The sequence below is a fragment of the Triticum aestivum genome, chromosome 2D, assembly GCF_018294505.1.
Source record: "Triticum aestivum cultivar Chinese Spring chromosome 2D, IWGSC CS RefSeq v2.1, whole genome shotgun sequence".
Lineage (NCBI taxonomy): Eukaryota > Viridiplantae > Streptophyta > Magnoliopsida > Poales > Poaceae > Triticum > Triticum aestivum.
This window is the reverse complement of record NC_057799.1, coordinates 505,317,252-505,339,194: the sequence shown is the minus strand read 5'-3', so window position 1 is coordinate 505,339,194 and position 21,943 is coordinate 505,317,252.

Below are 21,943 nucleotides of genomic sequence, written 5' to 3'. Positions count from 1 at the left end.
CGTCCAGCAAGCCTACGATGGAATTACTCACGCACGGCGGTGAGCATCATGAAATTGGTGATGGAGGATGGTTGATGATGACGACGGCGCCGAATCCCCCTCTCCGGAGCCCCGAACGGACTCTAGATCAGCCCTCCCGAGAGGTTTTAGGGCTTGGCGGCGGCTCCGTATCATAAAACGTGATGAATCCTTCTCTCTTATTTTTTTCTCCCCGAAAGCAAATATATAGAGTTGGAGTTGAGGTCGGAGAAGCTCCAGGGGGCCCACGAGGTAGGGGGCGCGCCCTAGGAGGGGGGCACCCCCACCCTCGTGGCTAGGGTGTGGGCCCCCTGGTCTTCATCTTTTGCAAGGATTTTTTATTATTTCCAAATAGACGTTCCGTGGAGTTTCAGGTCATTCCGAGAACTTTTGTTTCTGCACATATATAAACCATGGAAAGTCTGTTGAAAACAGCGTCAGTCCGGGTTACTTCCATTCAAATCATGCAAGTTAGAGTCCAAAACAAGGGCAAAAGTGTTTGAAAAAGTAGATACGATGGAGACGTATCAACTCCCCCAAGCTTAAACCTTTGCTTGTCCTCAAGCAATTCAGTTGACAAACTGAATGTGATAAAGAAAAACTTTTACAAACTCTGTTTGCTCTTGTTGTTGTAAATATGTAAAGCCAGCATTCAAGTTTTCAGCAAAGATTATGAACTAACCATATTCACAATAACTCTTAGGTCTCATGTTTACTCATATCAATAGCATAATCAACTAGCAAGCCATAATAATAAATCTCGGATGACAACACTTTCTCAAAACAATCATGATATGATATAATAAGATGGTATCTCGCTAGCCCTTTCTGAGACCGCAAAACATAAATGCAGAGCACCTTTAAAGATCAAGGACTGACTAGACATTGTAATTCATGGTAAAAGAGATCCAATCATAGTCATACCAATATAAATTAATAGTAATGGATGAAAATAACAGCGCTCTCCAGCTAGTGCTTTTTAATAAGAGGGTGATGACTCAACATAAAAGTAAATAGATAGGCCCTTCACAGAGGGAAGCAGGGATTTGTAGAGGTGCCAGAGCTCGGTTTTGAAATAGAGATAAATAATATTTTGAGCGGCATACTTTCATTGTCAACATAACAACCAAGAGATGGCGATATCTTCCATGCTACACACATTATAGGCGGTTCCCAAACAGAATGGTAAAGTTTATACTCCCCCTCCACCAACAAGCATCAATCCATGGCTTGCTCGAAACAACGAGTGCCTCCAACAAGCAATAGTCTCGGGGGGGGGGGGGGGTTGTTTGCAATTATTTTGATTTAGTTTGCATAAAGCATGGGACTGGGCATCCCGGTGACCAGCCATTTTCTCGTGAGTGAGGAGCGGAGTCCACTCCTCTTGAGAATAAACCACCTAGCATGGAAGATAAGGGCAGCCCTAGTTGATACATGAGCTATTTGAGCGTACAAAACAGAATATTTATTTGAAGGTTTAGAGTTTGGCACATACAAATTTACTTGGAACAGCAGGTAGATACCGCATATAGGAAGGTATAGTGGACTCATAAGGAATAACTTTGGGGTTTAAGGGATTGGATGCACAAGCAGTATTCCCACTTAGTACAAGTGAAGGCTAGCAAAAGACTGGGAAGTGACCAACTAGAGAGCGACAACAGTCATGAAGATGCATTAAAATTAATAAACATTGGATGCAAGCATGAGTAGGATATAATCCACCATGAACATAAATATCGTGAAGGCTGTGTTGATTTGTTTCAACTACATGTGTGAACATGTGCCAAGTCAAGTCACTTAAATCATTCAAAGGAGGATACCACCCCACTATACCACATCACAACCATTTTAATAGCATGTTGGCACGCAAGGTAAACCATTATAACTCATAGCTAATCAAGCATGGCACGAGCAACTATGATCTCTAATTGTCATTGCAAACATGTTTATTCATAATAAGCTGAATCAGGAACGATGAACTCATCATATTTACAAAAACAAGAGAGGTCGAGTTCATACCAGCTTCTTTCATCTCAGTCAGTCCATCATATATCATCATAATTGCCTTTCACTTGCATGACCGAACGATGTGAATAATAATAAGAGTGCACGTGCATTGGACTAAGCTGGAATCTGCGAGCATTCAATAAACAGGAGAAGACAAGGCAATATGGGCTCTTGGTTAAATCAACAGTAATGCATATAAGAGCCACTTGAACAATTTCATTATGGTCTTCTCCTATCGACCCCCAAAGAAAAGAAAAGAAATAAAACTATTTACACGGGAAACCTCCCAACAAGCAAAAGAAGAACGGGAAATCTTTTTGGGTTTTCTTTTAATTATTACTACTACAACAAGAAAAGTAAACTAGCTAAAGCTATTACTATTTTTTTTGGTTTTTCTCAAGGTTTATTAAACATATAAGAGGAAAGCAAGAAAGAGAAAATAAACTAGCATGGATATTACAGTGAAAGAGTATGAGCACCGACATCTAGCAATGAGTGTGTGTGAACATGAATGTAATGTCGGTGGGAAATACGTACTCCCCCAAGCTTAGGCTTTTGGCCTAAGTTGGTTTATTGCCACGGGTGGCCTGGTGGATATCCATAGTTGTAGCCAGGGTCGTACTGAGATGAAGAAGACTCTGACTGCCACTGGTTGGCAGTCATCTCCGGATCCCAATAGTAATTAGACTGTCGTGGAGGCTCAAATTGTGGTTCCGGCTCCGTGGCTGGTGTAGGGTTCCGGTAGGCGTAAATGGCTGCCCACGGAACAAGATACGGACCTTCAGATAAATTAAACAAGGAAGGAGCAGGAAAGGTAATAGTCTCAGGGTGATGTTTATCAAACAACAATTTGTATTTAAGCTCCCCTTCCTTATTCTTAACAATAAAGTCATGCGCTAACATACTCTTATAAACTAAATAAGCATTGGGCAACAATTTTTCTTCTTTCTCATAGAGCCTAATAGGTATATTATAATATGCAGCAAGGCGTGAAGCATAAATACCTCCAAAGATGGGACCCTTAGTACGGTTCAGACTTAACCGTTTAGCAATAATACCGCCCATACTAACAGTGTTATCGGAATATAAACCATGGAGCAAAATGATAATATCAGGAACACTAAGGTTTCCACAGTTTCCGCGACCAATTAAGCAACGACTAGCAAATATAGCAAAGTAGCGTAAAACAGGAAAATGTATGCTAGTGATTCTTGCATCGGAAACCTTCCTGGTTTCCCCCACAGTAATGGTGTCAATAAACCCGTCCACATCTTTATGATGTGGTTCATCTAAGGTACCCTCGAAGGGTATTTTGCAAACCTTGCAAAATTCATCTAGTGGCATCTTCTTAACAACATCATATAAATGAAACTCTACTGAAGGAGGTGTTTCTTTAGGAAAATAGTAGAAGTTTTGCACAAAAGTATTAGTGAGTAAGAGATACTGATGACGTTGGTCGCGGAGGAAGTTGGTGAGGCCAGCATTCTCAGCCAATGAATAGAAATCATCATAAATCCCGGCTTTTCTCAAGAAATCATCGAAAGGCCATTCACACGGCCGGACCTCCGTGGTGCGAGGCAAATTATATTTGGGCCTCTGTGCTTCTTCACTTTGTTTTTCCGTCGAGCTTCGGCTCGATGAGCCCCTCAAAAATCTCTTCATTATTTTCTGAAATATTCTGAAATTTTTAGTAACTTCAAATAAAAGTGAACCAAGCTCAACAAAATTGATAGCAACTACTCCTACAAGTGCATAGAGACTATATCAAGCATTAGAACTACTTGGAACCATATAAATTTGACATGCAAGCTCAAGAACATGGTCACCTAGGCAGCACAAATTTACAATGAATAAAGCACTAGAGCAAAAACTAATTGGACCAATGGAGGAGTCACATACCAAGGAACAATCTCCCCAAGCAGTTTTGTGAGAGGTGCTTTGAGCAAGGAGATCGAAAATCGCAGCAAAATGAGCTAGAACTCGTGCTTGAGCTGGATATTGGTGTTTGTGGGAGGAAGAAGGAGGTATGGGTGCAGGAATAAGTGGAGGAGGGCCACCGTGGGCCCACGAGGTAGGGGGCGCGCCTAGGGGGTAGGGCGAGCCCTCCACCCTCGTGGCCAGGTGCTTGCCCCTCCTGCTGTGTTCTCAGTGCCAGATATTCTCAAATATTCCAGAAAAAATCATATTCCATTTTCAGGGCATTTGGAGAACTTTTATTTTTGGGGTATTTTTATATTGCACGGATAAATCAGAAAACAGGCAGAAAAATACTAATTTTACTTTATTTCAACTAAATAACAGAAAGTAGAAAGAGGGTACAGAAGGTTGTGCCTTCTAGTTTCATCCATCTCATGCTCATCAAAAGGAATCCACTAACAAGGTTGATCAAGTCTTGTTAACAAACTCATTCCGAATAACATGAAACCGGAGAAATTTCGAATAACACTATGTTACCTCAACGGGGATATGCACATCCCCAATAATAAGAATATCGTATTTCTTCTTGACAGTAGGAAGAGGAAATTCAAAACCTCCAAAAATAATCGATGGAATTTTTCCAATAGAATTGATACTATGAACTTGAGGTTGTTTCCTCGAAAAGTGTATCGTGTGCTCATTACCATTAACATGAAAAGTGACATTGCCTTTGTTGCAATAAATAACAGCCCTTGCAGTATTCAAAAAGGGTCTTCCAAGAATAATAGACATACTATCGTCCTCGGAAATATCAAGAATAACAAAGTCCGTTAAAATAGTAACATTTGCAACCACAACAGGCACATCCTCACAAATACCGACAGGTATAGCAGTTGATTTATCAGCCATTTGCGAAGATATTTCAGTAGGTGTCAACTTATTCAAGTCAAGTCTACGATATAAAGAGAGAGGCATAACACTAACACCGGCTCCAAGATCACATAAAGCAGTTTTAACATAATTTATTTTAATGGAGCATGGTATAGTAGGTACTCCTGGATCTCCAAGTTTCTTTGGTATTCCACCCTTAAAAGTATAATTAACAAGCATGGTGGAAATCTCAGCTTCCGGTATCTTTCTCTTATTTGTAACAATATCTTTCATATACTTAGCATAAGGATTCATTTTGAGCATATCAGTCAATCGCATACGCAAAAAGATAGGTCTAATCATTTCAGCAAAGCGCTCAAAATCCTCATCATCCTTTTTCTTGGATGGTTTGGGAGGGAAAGGCATGGGTTTCTGAACCCAAGGTTCCCTTTCTTTACCATGTTTCCTAGCAACAAAGTCTCTCTTATCATAACGTTGATTCTTTGATTGTGGGTTATCAAGATCAATAGCAGGTTGAATTTCTACATCATTATCATTACTAGGTTGAGCATCATCATGAACATCATTATTAGCATTTTCATTAGGTTCATGTTCATTACCAGATTGTGTTTCAGCATCAGAAATAGAGATATCATTTGGATTCTCAGGTGGTTCAGCAATAGGTTCACTAGAAGCATGCAAAGTCCTATCATTTTTCTTTTTCTTCTTTTTAGAAGGACTAGGTGCATCAATATTATTTCTCTGAGAATCTTGCTCAATTCTCTTAGGGTGGCCTTCAGGATACAAAGGTTCCTGAGTCATTTTACCAGTTCTAGTAGCCACTCTAACATCATAATCATTTTTCTTACTATTCATTTCATTGAGCAAATCATTTTGAGCCTTAAGTACTTGTTCTACTTGAGTGGTAACCATAGAAGCATGTTTACTAATGAGTTTAAGTTCACCTTTAACATTAGCCATAAAATCACCCAAGTGCTCAATCATGTAAGCATTTTGTTTTAATTGTCTACCAAAATAAGCATTGAAATCTTCTTGCTTAACCATAAAGTTATCAAACTCATCCAAGCATTGGCTAGCAATTTTAGTAGGAGGGATTTCAGCTTTATCATATCTATAGAGAATTTACCTTTACTACCTGTGTCGGGTTATCAAGACTATGAGTTTCTTCAATAGGTGAAGGATTAAGATCATATGTTTCTTCAACAGGCGGTAAATTAAGACCATGTATTTCTTCAATAGGAGGTAAATTCTTAACATCTTCTGCTTTTATACCTTTTTCTTTCATAGATTTCTTTGCCTCTTGCATATCTTCAGGACTGAGAAATAGAACACCTCTCTTCTTCGGAGTTGGCTTAGGAATTGGCTCAGGAACTGGCTCGGGAAGTGTCCAATTATTTTCATTTGTCAACATATTATTCAATAGAATTTCAGCTTCATCCGGTGTTCTTTCCCTGAAAACAGAACCAGCACAACTATCCAGGTAATCTCTGGAAGCATCGGTTAGTCCATTATAAAAGATATCAAGTATTTCATTTTTCTTGAGAGGATGATCAGGCAAAGCATTAAGTAACTTGAGAAGCCTCCCCCAAGCTTGTGGGAGACTCTCTTCTTCAATTTGCACAAAGTTGTATATTTCCCTCAAAGCAGCTTGTTTCTTATGAGCACGGAAATACTTAGCAGAGAAGTAATAAATCATATCCTGGGGACTACGCACACAACCAGGATCAAGAGAATTAAACCATATCTTAGCATCGCCCTTTAATGAGAACGGAAATATTTTAAGGATATAAAAGTAGCGAGATCTCTCATCATTAGTGAACAGGGTGGCTATATCATTTAATTTAGTAAGATGTGCCACAACAGTTTCAGATTCATAGCCATGAAAAGGATCAGATTCAACCAAAGTAATTATATCAGGATCAACAGAGAATTCATAATCCTTATCGGTAACACAGATAGGTGAGGTAGCAAAAGCAGGGTCAGGTTTCATTCTATCATTAGGAGATTGATGCTTCCATTTAGCTAATAATATCTTGAGTTCATATCTATCTTTGCAAGCTAAAATATCTAAAGAAGCTTCTTTATCAAAAACATAACCCTCTGGAATAACATGCAAGTCTTCATCATCACTTTCATCAATATAATCAGTTTCAATAATTTCTTTCTCTCTAGCCCTAGCAATTTGTTCATCAAGAAATTCACTAAGGGGCACAGTAGTATCAAGCATAGAAGTAGTTTCATCATAAGTATCATGCATAGCAGAAGTGGCATCATCAATAACATGCGACATATCAGAACGAATAGCAGAAGCAGGTTTAGGTGTCGCAAGCTTACTCAAAACAGAAGGTGAATCAAGTGCAGAGCTAGATGGCAGTTCCTTACCTCCCCTCGTAGTTGAGGGATAAATTGTTGTCTTAGCGTCTTTCAAGTTCTTCATAGTGACCAGCAGATATAAATCCCAAGTGACTCAAAGAATAGAGCTATGCTCCCTGGCAATGGCGCCAAAAAATAGTCTTGATAACCCACAAGTATAGGGGATCGCAACAGTTTTCGAGGGTAGAGTATTCAACCCAAATTTATTGATTCGACACAAGGGAGCCAAAGAATATTCTCAAGTATTAGCAGTTGAGTTGTCAATTCAACCACACCTGGATAACTTAGTATCTGCAGCAAAGTATTTAGTAGCAAAGTAGTATGATAGTAGTGGCAACGGTAACAAAAGTAACGGTAGCAAAAGTAATATTTTTGGTGTTTTGTAGTGATTGTAACAGTAGCAATGGAAAAGTAAATAAGCGAAGAACAATATAGGAAAAGCTCGTAGGCATTGGATCGGTGATGGAGAATTATGCCGGATGCGGTTCATCATGTAACAATCATAACATAGGGTGACACAGAACTAGCTCCAATTCATCAATGTAATGTAGGCATGTATTCCGAATATAGTCATACGTGCTTATGGAAAAGAACTTGCATGACATCTTTTGTCCTACCCTCCCGTGGCAGCGGGGTCCTAACGGAAACTAAGGGATATTAAGGCCTCCTTTTAATAGAGTACCGGAACAAAGCATTAGCACATAGTGAATACATGAACTCCTCAAACTATGGTCATCACCGGGAGTGGTCCCGATTATTGTCACTTCGGGGTTGCCGGATCATAACACATAGTAGGTGACTATAGACTTGCAAGATAGGATCAAGAACTCACATATATTCATGAAAACATAATAGGTTCAGATCTGAAATCTTGGCACTCGGGCCCTGGTGACAAGCATTAAGCATAGCAAAGTCATAGCAACATCAATCTCAGAACATAGTGGATACTAGGGATCAAACCCTAACAAAACTAACTCGATTACATGATAGATCTCATCCAACCCATCACCGTCCAGCAAGCCTACGATGGAATTACTCAAGCACGGCGGTGAGCATCATGAAATTGGTCATGGAGGATGGTTGATGACGACGGCGGCGACGAATCTTCCTCTCCGGAGCCCCGAACGGACTCCAGATTAGCACTCCCGAGAGGTTTTAGGGCTTGGCGGCGGCTCCGTATCGTAAAACGCGATGAATCCTTCTCTCTTAATTTTTTTCTCCCCGAAAGCAAATATATAGAGTTGGAGTTGAGGTCGGAGGAGCTCCAGGGGGCCCACGAGGTAGGGGGCGCGCCCTGGGGGGCGCCCCCCACCCTCGTGGCTAGGGTGTGGGCGCCCTGGTCTTCATCTTTTGCAAGGATTTTTTATTATTTCCAAATAGACGTTCCGTGGAGTTTCAGGTCATTCCGAGAACTTTTGTTTCTGCACATAAATAACACCATGGAAAGTCTGCTGAAAACAGCGTCAGTCCGGGTTAGTTCCATTCAAATCATGCAAGTTAGAGTCCAAAACAAGGGCAAAAGTGTTTGGAAAAGTAGATACGACGGAGACGTATCAGCACTGTGATACGTCTCCAACATATCTATAATTTTTTATTGTTCCATGCTATTATATATTCTGTTTTGGACGTTCAATGGGCTTTATTATACACTTTTATATTATTTTTGGGACTAACCTATTAACCGGAGGCCCAGCCCAAATTGCTGTTTTTTTTGCCTATTTCAGTGTTTCGAAGGAAAAGGATATCAAACGGATTCCAAACGGAATGAAACCTTCGGGAACGTGATTTTCGGAACAAATGTGATCCATAGGACTTGGAATGGACGTCAAGCAATCAACGAGGAGGCCACGAGGCAGGGGGCGCGCCTACCCCCTGGGCGCGCCCTCCACCCTCGTGGGCCCCTCATAGCTCCACCGACCTACTTCTTCCTCCTATATATACCTACGTACCCCGAGAACATCAAACAAGGAGCAAAAACCCTATTTCCACCGCCGCAACCTTCTGTACCCATGAGATCCCATCTTGGGGCCTTTTTCGGCACTCCGCCGGAGGGGGCATTGATCACGGAGGGCTTCTACATCAACACCATAGCCTCTCCGATGGTGTGTGAGTAGTTTACCTCAGACCTTCGGATCCATAGTTATTAGCTAGATGGCTTCTTCTCTCTCTTTGGATCTCAATACAAAGTTCTCCTCGATTCTCTTGGAGATCTATTCGATGTAATCTTCTTTTGCGGTGTGTTTGTCGAGATCCGATGAATTGTGGGTTTATAATCAAGATTATCTATGAACAATATTTGAATCTTCTCGGAATTCTTTTATGTATGATTGGTTATCTTTGCAAGTCTCTTCGAATTATCAGTTTGGTTTGGCCTACTAGATTGATCTTTCTTGCAACGGGAGAAGTGCTTAGCTTTGGGTTCAATCTTGCGGTGCTCGATCCCAGTGACAGTAGGGGAAACGACACGTATTGTATTGTTGCCATCGAGGATAAAAAGATGGGGTTTATATCATATTGCATGAGTTTATCCCTCTACATCATGTCATCTTTCTTAAAGCGTTACTCCGTTCTTATGAACTTAATACTCTAGATGCATGCTAGATAGCGGTCGATGTGTGGAGTAATAGTAGTAGATGCAGGCAGGAGTCGGTCTACTTGTCACGGATGTGATGCCTATATACATGATCATACCTATATATTCTCATAACTATGCTCAATTCTATCAATTGCTCGACAGTAATTCGTTTACCCACCGTAATACTTATGCTCTTGAGAGAAGCCACTAGTGAAACCTATGGCCCCCGGGTCTATTCTCTATCATATTAATCTACCATTATTTCTATTACCGTTTATTTTGCTTTCTTTACTTTTAGTCTTTATCATAAAAATACCAAAAATATTATTTTATCATCTCTATCAGATCTCACTTTTGCAAGTGGCTGTGAAGGGATTGACAACCCCTTTATTGTGTTGGTTGCAAGGTTCTTATTTGTTTGTGTAGGTGCGTGGGACTTGAGCGTGGTCTCCTACTGGATTGATACCTTGGTTCTCAAAAACTGAGGGAAATACTTACGCTACTTTACTGCATCACCCTTTCCTCTTCAAGGGAAAACCAACGCAATGCTCAAGAGGTAGCAAGAAGGATTTCTGCCGTTGCTAGGGAGTCTACGCACAAGTCAAGACATACCAAGAACTCATCACAAACTCTTATCCCTCGCATTACATTATTTGCCATTTGCCTCTTGTGTTCCTCTCCCCCACTTCACCTTTGCCGTTTTATTCGCCTTCTTTTTTGTTTGCCTTTTTCTTGCCAGATCTATTGTTTGCTTGTGTTACCATGTGCCTTCTATTTGCTTGCATCTTTGCTTGCTAAAAATCTATTGATATGGATCCACTTAAAGTGTTCTACTTGGATCATCTTTGATCCTTATGCGCTCATGCTGAAACCCCAACTAGTCTAGTTGATGGGAAATCTTTAGATGAGCATGCTCATTTTGTGCGTCATCGTTTGTCTGAAAAGGGGAAGCTCTTATGCTATCATATAAACAGTTTGCTATGCTATGCTTGGAATCTTTGTGAAATTTATGATTTGACTTGTTGCTCTAAGAACCCTAAAAAACACCTTCCCTACCTATGTGAGTTTAATGATAATGAAATCTTATCTTCTTATGGAAAGGGTGTTTATAGTTACTATGATATCGAACAAATTGAAGAATTTGTCGTTTTTAGGGTTGCTCATGAAGTTGCTTCTTTGATTGAAAAGTATGATATTACTCTCTACAAATCTGAAAATTCCGACATACTTAAATATTGCTATGAAAACTATGCTCATAATGCCTATGTTAAGGAATTTATTGAGAGTATGACCGTTGCTTTGGAAGAAAATAATGATATGCACGAATCCCTAGATAATTACGATTCCGATGATTTGATTGAAATCTCCCTTGATGAACATGATGCTTGCTATTCTTGTGGCCATGATGCCAATATTTATGAAGACGAAATTGCTATAGTTCCTTATGTTAAACATGAGATCATTGCTATTGCATCCATACTTGATAGTTCCTCCGATGAAAAGCATGATTGCAATAATCTTATTATAAATTCTCTTTATGTCAATTGTGCTAATAATATGCAAAACCCTAAGCTTGGGGATGCTAGTTTTTCTATGTCTACTACTTGTTGCAATGATCATGATTGGGGTGATTCTTCTTATGATCTTGAAAATTTATTTAAGCCCCAGGATGAATATGAGATTGATAATAGTGTCTGCAATAATATTGAAAGTGGGTTTGGAAGAGTGTCAACTTTAGATCCCACATATTTGGAGTATGTTCAATCTATTGAAATTTTTGATAAAAGTGGGTTTGGAGAGGTCATGACTTTAGTTAATGATATTCCCACTATTTTGGATGAGCGTCAACTTTGCATGCATGTGGATCATGTAGAGAAAATTTTATGTGATAGCTATATCGTCGAATTTGAATATGATCCCACATGTAATTATTATGAGAGTGGAAAATATGGTTGTAGAAATTTTCATGTTACTAATTTACCTCTCGTTATGTTGAGATTGCTATTGTTCCTTTCTTCTTCCTTGCATATGCTAGTTTTTGTTTGCCTTGATAATTAGTTTGCCTATAAGATCCCTATGCATAGGAAGTATGTTAGACTTAGATGTGTTTGACACATGTTTTATGATGCTCTCTTTGTGCTTCAATTCTTGTCTTTCTTGTGAGCATCATTGAAATCTCAATGCCTAGCTAAAAAGGCTTTAAAGAAAAGCGCTTGTTGGGAGACAACCCAATATTTTTACTTGCTGTTATTCAATAAATATTTTATCTAGCCTCTGGTTAGATGTTTTTTTATGTTTTAATTAGTGTTTGTGCCAAGTGAAACCTATAGGATCTTCTTGGATGATGGTTATTTGATCTTGCTGAAAATTCCAGAAACTTTCTGTTCATGAAAAAAATTGTTTAAAATTACCATAACGTGATAAAATACTTATTCCAGTTGCACTAGATCAATAAACAAATTATCTAGGTCTTCCTATTTTTGTAGATTTTTCTGAGTTCCAGAAGTTTGCGTTAGATACAGATTACTACAGACTGTTCTGTTTTTGACAGATTCTGTTTTTCGTGTGTTGTTTGCTTATTTTGATGAATCTATGGCTAGTAAAAGAGTTTATAAACCATAGAGAAGTTGGAATACAGTAGGTTTAACACCAATATAAATAAATAATGAGTTCATTACAGTACCTTGAAGTGGTGTTTTGTTTTCTTTCGCTAACGGAGCTCACGAGATTTTCTGTTAAGTTTTGTGTTGTGAAGTTTCCAAGTTTTGGGTAAAGATTTGATGGATTATGGAACAAGGATTGGCAAGAGCCTAAGCTTGGGGATGCCTAAGGCACCCCAAGTTAAAATTCAAGGACAACCAAAAGCCTAAGCTTGGGGATGCCCCGGAAGGCATCCCCTCTTTCGCCTTCATCTATCGGTAACTTTACTTGGGGCTATATTTTTATTCACCACATGATATGTGTTTTGCTTGGAGCGTCTTGTATGATTTGAGTCTTTGCTTTTTAGTCTACCACAATCATCCTTGCTGTACACACCTTTTGAGAGAGACACACATGATTCGGAATTTATTAGAATACTCTATGTGCTTCACTTATATCTTTTGAGCATATAGTTTTTGCTCTAGTGCTTCACTTATATCTTTTAGAGCACGGTGGTGGTTTTATTTTATAGAAATTATTGTTCTCTCATGCTTCACTTATATTATTTTGAGAGTCCTACAAAACAGCATGGTAATTTTCTTAAGTTGTGAAATTAGTCCTAATATGATAGGCATCCAAGATTAGTAAAAAATTCTTATAAGTGCGTTGAATACTAAGAGAAGTTTGATGCTTGATGATTGTTTTGAGATATGGAGGTAGTGATATTAAAGTTGTGCTAGTTGAGTAGTTGTGAATTTGAGAAATACTTGTGTTAAAGTTTGTGATTCCGGTAGCATGCACGTATGGTGAACCGTTATGTGATGAAGTCGGAGCATGATTTATTTATTGATTATCTTCCTTATGAGTGGCGGTCGGGGACGAGCGATGGTCTTTTCCTACCAATCTATCCCCCTAGGAGCATGCACGTAGTACTTTGTTTTGATAACTAATAGATTTTTGCAATAAGTATGTGAGTTCTTTATGACTAATGTTGAGTCCATGGATTATACGCACTCTCATCCTTCCACCATTGCTAGCCTCTCTAGTATCGCGCAACTTTCGCCGGTACCATACACCCACCATTACCTTCCTCAAAACAGCCACCATACCTACCTATTATGGCATTTCCATAGCCATTCCGAGATATATTGCCATCCAACTTACCACCGTTCCGTTTACTATGACACGTTCCATCATTGTCATATTGCTTTGCATGATCATGTACTTAACATCGTATTTGTGGCAAAGCCACCGTTCATAATTTTCATACATGTCACTCTTGATTCATTGCATATCCCGGTACTCTGCCGGAGGCATTCACATAGATTCATATTTTTGTTCGAAGTATTGAGTTGTAATTCTTGAGTTGTAAGTAAATAAAAGTGTGATGAGCATCATTATTAGAGCATTGTCCCAGTGAGGAAAGGATGATGGATACTATGATTCCCCCACAAGCCGGGATGAGACTCCGGACGAAAAAAAGAAAAAAAAGAAAAAAGAGGCCATAAAAAAGAGAGAAAAGGCCCAAATAAAAAAATGAGAGAAAAAGAGAGAAGGGACAATGTTACTATCCTTTTACCACACTTGTGCTTCAAAGTAGCACCATAATCTTCATGATAGAGAGTCTCCTATGTTGTCACTTTCATATACTAGTGGGAATTTTACATTAAAGAACTTGGCTTGTATATTCCAATGATGGGCTTCCTCAAAATGCCCCAGGTCTTCATGAGCAATCGAGTTGGATGCACACCCACTAGTTTCTTTTGTTGTGCTTTTATACAGTTAGCTCTAGTGCATCTGTTGCATGGCAATCCCTACTCACTCACATTGATATCTATTGATGGGCATCTCCATAGCCCATTGATATGCCTAGTTGATGTGAGACTATCTTCTTCTTTTTTGTCTTCTCCACAACCACCATTCTATTCCACATATAGTGCTATGTCCATGGTTCACGCTCATGTATTGCGTGAAGATTGAAAAAGTTTGAGAACATCAAAAGTATGAAACAATTGCTTGGCTTGTCATCGGGGTGTGCATGATTAAATACTTTGTGTGATGAAGATAGAGCATAGCCAGACTATATGATTTTGTAGGGATAACTTTCTTTGGCCATGTTATTTTGAGAAGACATAATTGCTTAGTTAGTATGCTTGAAGTATTATTATTTTTATGTCAATATTAAACTTTTATCTTGAATCTTCCGGATCTGAATATTCATGCCACAATTGAGAGAATTACATTGAAAATTATGCTAAGTAGCATTCCACATCAAAAATTCTATTTTTATCATTTACCTACTCGAGGACGAGCAGGAATTAAGCTTGGGGATGCTTGATACGTCTCCAACGTATCTATAATTTTTGATTGTTCCATGCTATTATATATTCTGTTTTGGACGTTCAATGGGCTTTATTATACACTTTTATATTATTTTTGGGACTAACCTATTAACTGGAGGCCCAGCCCAAATTGCTGTTTTTTTGCCTATTTCAGTGTTTCGAAGGAAAAGGATATCAAACGGATTCCAAACGGAATGAAACCTTCGGGAACGTGATTTTCGGAACAAACATGATCCAGAGGACTTGGAGTGGACGTCAAGCAATCAACAAGGAGGCCACGAGGCAGGGGGCGCGCCTACCCCCCAGGGCGCACCCTCCACCCTCGTGGGCCCCTCGTAGCTCCACCAACCTACTTCTTCCTCCTATATATACCTACGTACCCCGAGAACATCAAACAAGGAGAAAAAACCCTATTTCCACCGCCGCAACCTTCTGTACCTGTAAGATCCCATCTTGGAGCCTTTTTCGGCGCTCCGCCGGAGGGGGCATTGATCACGGAGGGCTTCTACATCAACACCATAGCCTCTCCGATGATGTGTGAGTAGTTTACCTCAGACCTTCGGGTCCATAGTTATTAGCTAGATGGCTTCTTCTCTCTCTTTGGATCTCAATACAAAGTTCTCCCCGATTCTCTTGGAGATCTATTCGATGTAATCTTCTTTTGTGGTGTGTTTGTTGAGATCCGATGAATTGTGGGTTTATGATCAAGATTATCTATGAACAATATTTGAATCTTCTCTGAATTCTTTTATGTATGATTGGTTATCTTTGCAAGTCTCTTTGAATTATTAGTTTGGTTTGGCCTACTAGATTGATCTTTCTTGCAATGGGAGAAGTGCTTAGGTTTGGGTTCAATCTTGCGGTGCTTGATCCCAGTGACAGTAGGGGAAACGACACATATTGTATTGTTGCTATCGAGGATAAAAAGATGGGGTTTATATCATATTGCATGAGTTTATCCCTCTACATCATGTCATCTTTCTTAAAGCGTTACTCCGTTCTTATGAACTTAATACTCTAGATGCATGCTGGATAGCGGTGGATGTGTGGAGTAATAGTAGTAGATGCAGGCAGGAGTCGGTCTACTTGTCACGGACGTGATGCCTATATACATGATCATACCTAGATATTCTCATAACTATGCTCAATTCTATCAGTTGCTCGACAGTAATTTGTTTACCCACCGTAATACTTATGATCTTGAGAGAAGCCACTAGTGAAACCTATGGACCCCCGGTCTATTCTCTATCATATTAATCTACCGTTATTTCTATTACTGTTTATTTTGCTTTCTTTACTTTTAGTCTTTATCATAAAAATACCAAAAATATTATCTTATCATCTCTATCAGATCTCACTTTTGCAAGTGGCCATGAAGGGATTGACAACCCCTTTATCGCGTTGGTTGCAAGGTTCTTATTTGTTTGTGTAGGTGCGTGGGACTTGAGCGTGGTCTCCTACTGGATTGATACCTTGGTTCTCAAAAACTGAGGGAAATACTTACGCTACTTTACTGCATCACCCTTTCCTCTTCAAGGGAAAACCAACGCAGTGCTCAAGAGGTAGCACACTGCTAGTTGGAATAGCTTCTACCCACTTAGTAACGTAATCAACAGCAACTGGAATATGTGTATACCCATTAGAGGAAGGAAAAGGTCCCATATAATCAAAGCCCCAAACATCAAATGGTTCAATAACAAGTGAATACTTCATAGGCATTTCCTGACGTCTACTAATATTACCAATCCGTTGGCATTCATCACAAGATAAGACAAATTTATGGGCATACTTAAAGAGAGTGGGCCAATAGAACCCGGATTGCAATACCTTATGTGTAGTTCTATCTCCAGCGTGGTGCCCTCTGTAGGCCTCGGAGTGGCACTTGCGTAGGATCTATTCCTGTTCATGCTGAGGTACACAACGTCTAATAACATCATCTACTCCTTCTTTATACAGGTGTGGATCATCCCAAAAGTAATGTCTTAAATCGTAGAAAAACTTTTTGTTTTGCTGGTATGTGAAACTAGGTGGTATAAATTTAGCAATGATGTAATTAGCATAATCAGCATACCGTGGAGTATTACGAGAAACATTTATGACATTTAATTGCTCATCAGGAAAGCTATCATCAATAGGTAGTCGGTCATCAAGAACATTCTCTAACCTAGACAAGTTGTCTGCAACGGGGTTCTCAGCTCCCTTTCTATCAAGAATATGCAAATCAAATTCTTGTAGCAAGAGAACCCATCTAATAAGTCTAGGTTTAGCATCTTTCTTTTCCATGAGATATTTAATAGCAACATGATCAGTGTGAACAGTTACTTTGGAATCAACAATATAAGGTCTAAACTTATCACATGCAAAAACAACTGCTAAAAATTCTTTTTCAGTAGTAGCATAATTTCTCTGGGCACTGTCTAGAGTTTTACTAGCATACCGAATGACATTTAATTTCTTATCAACTCTTTGTCCTAGAACATCACCAACAGCATAATCACTAGCATCACACATAATTTCAAAGGGTAGGTTCCTTCTTAAGTATTTCAAATGCTTCTACACAATCATCATCAAGAACAAAAGGAACATCTTTTTGTAAGAGATTAGTGAGAGGCCTAGAAATTTTAGAGGAGTCTTTAATAAACCTCCTATAGAAATCCGCATGACCAAGGAAACTCCTTATACCTTTGATATCTTTAGGACATGACATCTTTTCAATAGCATCTACTTTAGCTTTATCAACTTCAATACCTCTTTCGGAAATTTTATGCCCCAAGACAATACCTTCATTAACCATAAAGTGGCACTTTTCCCAATTCAAGACAAGATTGGTTTCTTCACATCTCTGCAAAAATCGATCAAGGTTGCTTAAGCAATCATCAAAAGAATTTCCGTAAACGGAGAAATCATCCATGAATACCTCAACAATCTTTTCACAAAAATCAGAGAATATAGCAGTCATACATCTTTGAAAGGTAGCAGGTGCATTGCATAAACCAAAAGGCATACGTATATAAGCAAAGGTACCGAAAGGACAAGTAAAAGTGGTTTTCTCTTGATCTTCTTTTGACACAGATATTTGAGAGAAACCAGAATAACCATCTAGAAAGCAAAAGTGAGTATGTTTGGATAATCTTTCTAGCATTTGGTCAATAAAAGGTAGAGGGTAATGATCTTTTCTGGTAGCTTTATTCAATTTGCGAAAATCAATTACCATTCTATAACCTGTAACAATTCTTTGTGGAATCAATTCATGCTTATCATTAGGAACAACAGTAATACCTCCCTTCTTAGGGACACAATGAACATGACTTACCCATTGGTATCAGCAATAGGATAAATTATACCTGCAACCAGAAGCTTTACCATTTCATTTCTTACCACTTCTTTCATCTTAGGATGTAATCGTCATTGATGATCACCAACTGGTTTAGCATCTTTCTCCAATTTAATTTTGTGCTGACATAAAGTGGGACTAATGCCCTTAAGATCATCAAGAGTATACCCAATAGCAGCACGGTGCTTCTTCAGAGTTTTCAATAATTCCTTTTCCTCATGCTCTGAAAGGTTAGCACTAATAATAACATGATATATCTTCTTTTCATCAAGATAAGCATATTTCAGAGTATCAGGTAGTTGTTTAAGCTCAAACACGGGATCACCCTTAGGTGGGGGAGGATCCCCAAGGATTTCAACACGCAAATTGTGTTTCAAAATAGGTCCCTGATTAAAGAATACTTCATCTATTTCCCTTCTTTCATTCATAAACATATCATTTTCATGGTCTAGCAAATATTGTTCTAAAGGATCATTAGGAGGCACAACAATAGAAGCAAGACCAATAGTTTCATCCTTACTAGGCAATTCTTTATCATGGGGTTGTCTACGAAATTTAGAGAAATTAAAATCATGAGACATATCCCCTAAACCAACAATAACAATATCTTTCTTGCAGTCTATCCTAGCATTAACAGTATTCAAGAAAGGACTACCAAATATAATGGGACAAAATTATCTTGTGGGGAAGAAAGAACAAGAAAATCAGTAGGATATTTTATCTTCCCACACAAGACTTCAACATCTCTAACAATCCCAATTGGTGAAATAGTATCTCTATTAGCAAGCTTAATAGTAACATCAATAGCTTTTATCTCAGCAGGAGCAATATCATTCATAATTTCTTTATATAAGGTAAAAGGATTAGTATTAGGTTTAGCAATTCTAGCAGCTTCATCACAGAAATAAATAACATGCCCATCAATATTATCAAACAAGAGATCTTTAACCATAGCAATACTAGGTTCAACTTTAATTTTTTCCAGAGGGTGTAGGTGTTTTAGTATAACTCTTACGAACCACAGTTGAAGCTTTAGCATGATCCTGGGAATGGCGGTTTCTCAATATAAGCAGTGGGAACAACAGGATCAACATTATAAATAATAGTTTCTTCTTCAACTTTAACAGGTTCAACTACTTTAACTTCAATGGGAGGATGTTATTTAAACCACTTCTCCTTAGGGAGATCAACATGAGTAGCAAATGATTCATAGAAATAAGCTACTATCTCAGAGTCAAGTCCATATTTAGTGCTAAAATCACCAAAAGCATCGGTATCCATAAAAGATTTAACACAATCAAACTTAAGATTTATACCTGACTACTTACCTTCGTCGAGATCCCAATCTTCAGAGTTGCGTTTAATTATTTCCAATAAATCCCATTTGAATCCAATATCCTTCTTCATACTAGTAGAGTGCCCGTGCGTTGCTACAGGCCAACAAAAGAATTTACTGAAAAAGACACTTATCCTGCAGCAACGACTAACATACACACAACCACATACAACACGTCACCACCACATACACAACACAAACACAAGGCAGAAAACAAGGATGGCTAGGAACAACAACACCCATCAATCGACCACCAAGCACACTACAGATGGACCAATCATTTCGACTGCACCGAGACCTCCACCATGAGCTAGGAACCGCGAAGAGGTGAAACCGCACACCGACGAAGCATGTACTCCAAACTGGTGCCTAGAAGAAGGATATGCCACTGGAGTGTCACCACCGCCAGATCCTGAGGATCTAGTTTTCACAAGGAGCAACACGAAGAATATGGAGCGACCACGAAGGAACCTTCAAGGAGGTAACGACACCCGCAGACGCAATGAGTCGGCCTGGCAAAAATCAGGCAACTTATGCACATCGATACTCACACACCTCTGCCGAAGCAAGTACCGCTAGACGCCAAAGCACTAGCAGCACCAAGGCCATCTACGACATACACGAACGACCATGCCACTCGCGTGGCCCTGGCAGCCAGCCCGCACCCGAGACGCACGCTCTACTCACGAACACCGCGTCCCTCACCGCCAAGGCCGCCACCCTGCCTCCAGACAACCCCGATATCATCCAAAGGCCCCAGCTTTGTCCAATCGGTAGCCCTAACTGACAGAGCCGCCAACGACCACGCTGCCCCGGACACCGTCACATATGAGCCACCAAGCACTCGACCGACAAAAAGGTGAGGAGAAGGTGTGATCTGCACCCACGATCGGCGATCCCATGACATAAACACGTGGCTCGACCATCATCGAAGCCTCCCATCCCTCCAACCAACCTCCCCACCAGACACTGATGTGTTGGCCCACTGCACCAGCTGGCTCAAATCCACATGAGGCCACCAGCGTCCCCCCACACACCAACGAGGGAACCAGGATGACCACAACCCACAACCAAGTAATCTCACCGCAAAGCGCAGGCTCCATCCCTCAATGCTTGCTGTTGTCCAGTTGCCGAAGTCAGAAGGGGCCGCCCGGACTCCAGACAGCATGCCTCACCAGATCTTGATTCCCAAAGATGCGCCACCGATAGATGCCCCAGGTCATCACCACACCGTGAAAGCAAGCCAACACCGCCAACTGAACGCCCGCCCCCACGCAAGCACAACGCTACCTCTCGCACCAGTCATCCTGCGCCAGTCTTAGAAGAACCACCAGTCGGGCTTTGCTTGGTGATGTCTGCCGTTGTTGGTGGGTGGGATGGGGGGACTGAAGGGAGGGTTAAGCGGCAGCTTGGTTTTTGCTAATAAATTGTGTGTGTGTGTGTGTGTGTGTTTTGTATTTTCCATGAACTTTTATTTTCTAATATTTTTTATAAGATTATGAAGGAAAATTAAGTGGATATTGATTCCCGTGGCTTAACAGGGAGATGCGTGTTGGAGATGACACTGTGAGGCTGGGATAGTTTGGGGAGTCGTCACTGCGTGAGGGGGTCATGAAATGAGGACATACCTTGCATGGCCCGTCTCCGTTCCTTCTGCATCATAATGTCCCTGCGGCTTGTCTCTCCCCACATTCCTTTCCACCACCAGGAAAATCACAGACAACCAACATTCCTTACCCGTATGCGTATCTCACAGACAACCAGCATTTTTGCTAATAACGTTCCTTTGGGACATCGGAATAGAAAGACCGAAGAGAGAGCAAAAACAATTTACTTCTGTGGATATAACTATTGGGTATGTCCCGCCCAGGAGGGGCCGGGTCATACCACTAGCGACTTAAAGATGAAGATGGCGGGTTAGGAAGCAAGTCTATTGAAGGCCCAAGACCCAGAGGCGACTTGAGGCCCAAGAGGATAAACCTCCATATGTGTAACTTATATTGTAAGGCAAGAATAGTTAGTCTCCGAGCCGGACACGTTGTGTATGAGCCGGCCGGGACACTGTAAGCCACCGGGCATCAACCTGTGTATTAAAGGGGTGACCCGGCGGCGGGTTGAGGCAAGAAACAGGAGATCGAGAACTAGGTCAAGCGTATTCGCTCCCTGGTAATCGAAACCCAAGCAATACAACCCCAAACTGGAGTAAGCCTTTACCTTGTTGCGAGGGGCCGAACCAGTATAAACTCTCTCTGTCCTTTGTTCCGCTTAACCCCTTCAAGCTAACCTAGCTGTGATGGCTCCAGACCTAAGTCCTTTCTCTAGGGCATATGCCGTGTTAAGTCCATGACAGTTGGCGCCCACCGCAGGGCCAGCGCATGGTGGTTTCGAGTTCTTGAAGGGCAACTTCGCAAGGATCAAGGCATACGCCGTGGGCCGGATGACCAAGAGTCACCGCGGCAAGCTCTACATCGACAACGCTGGCCGGGGCCCCTAGGCCGGCTCAATTGAGT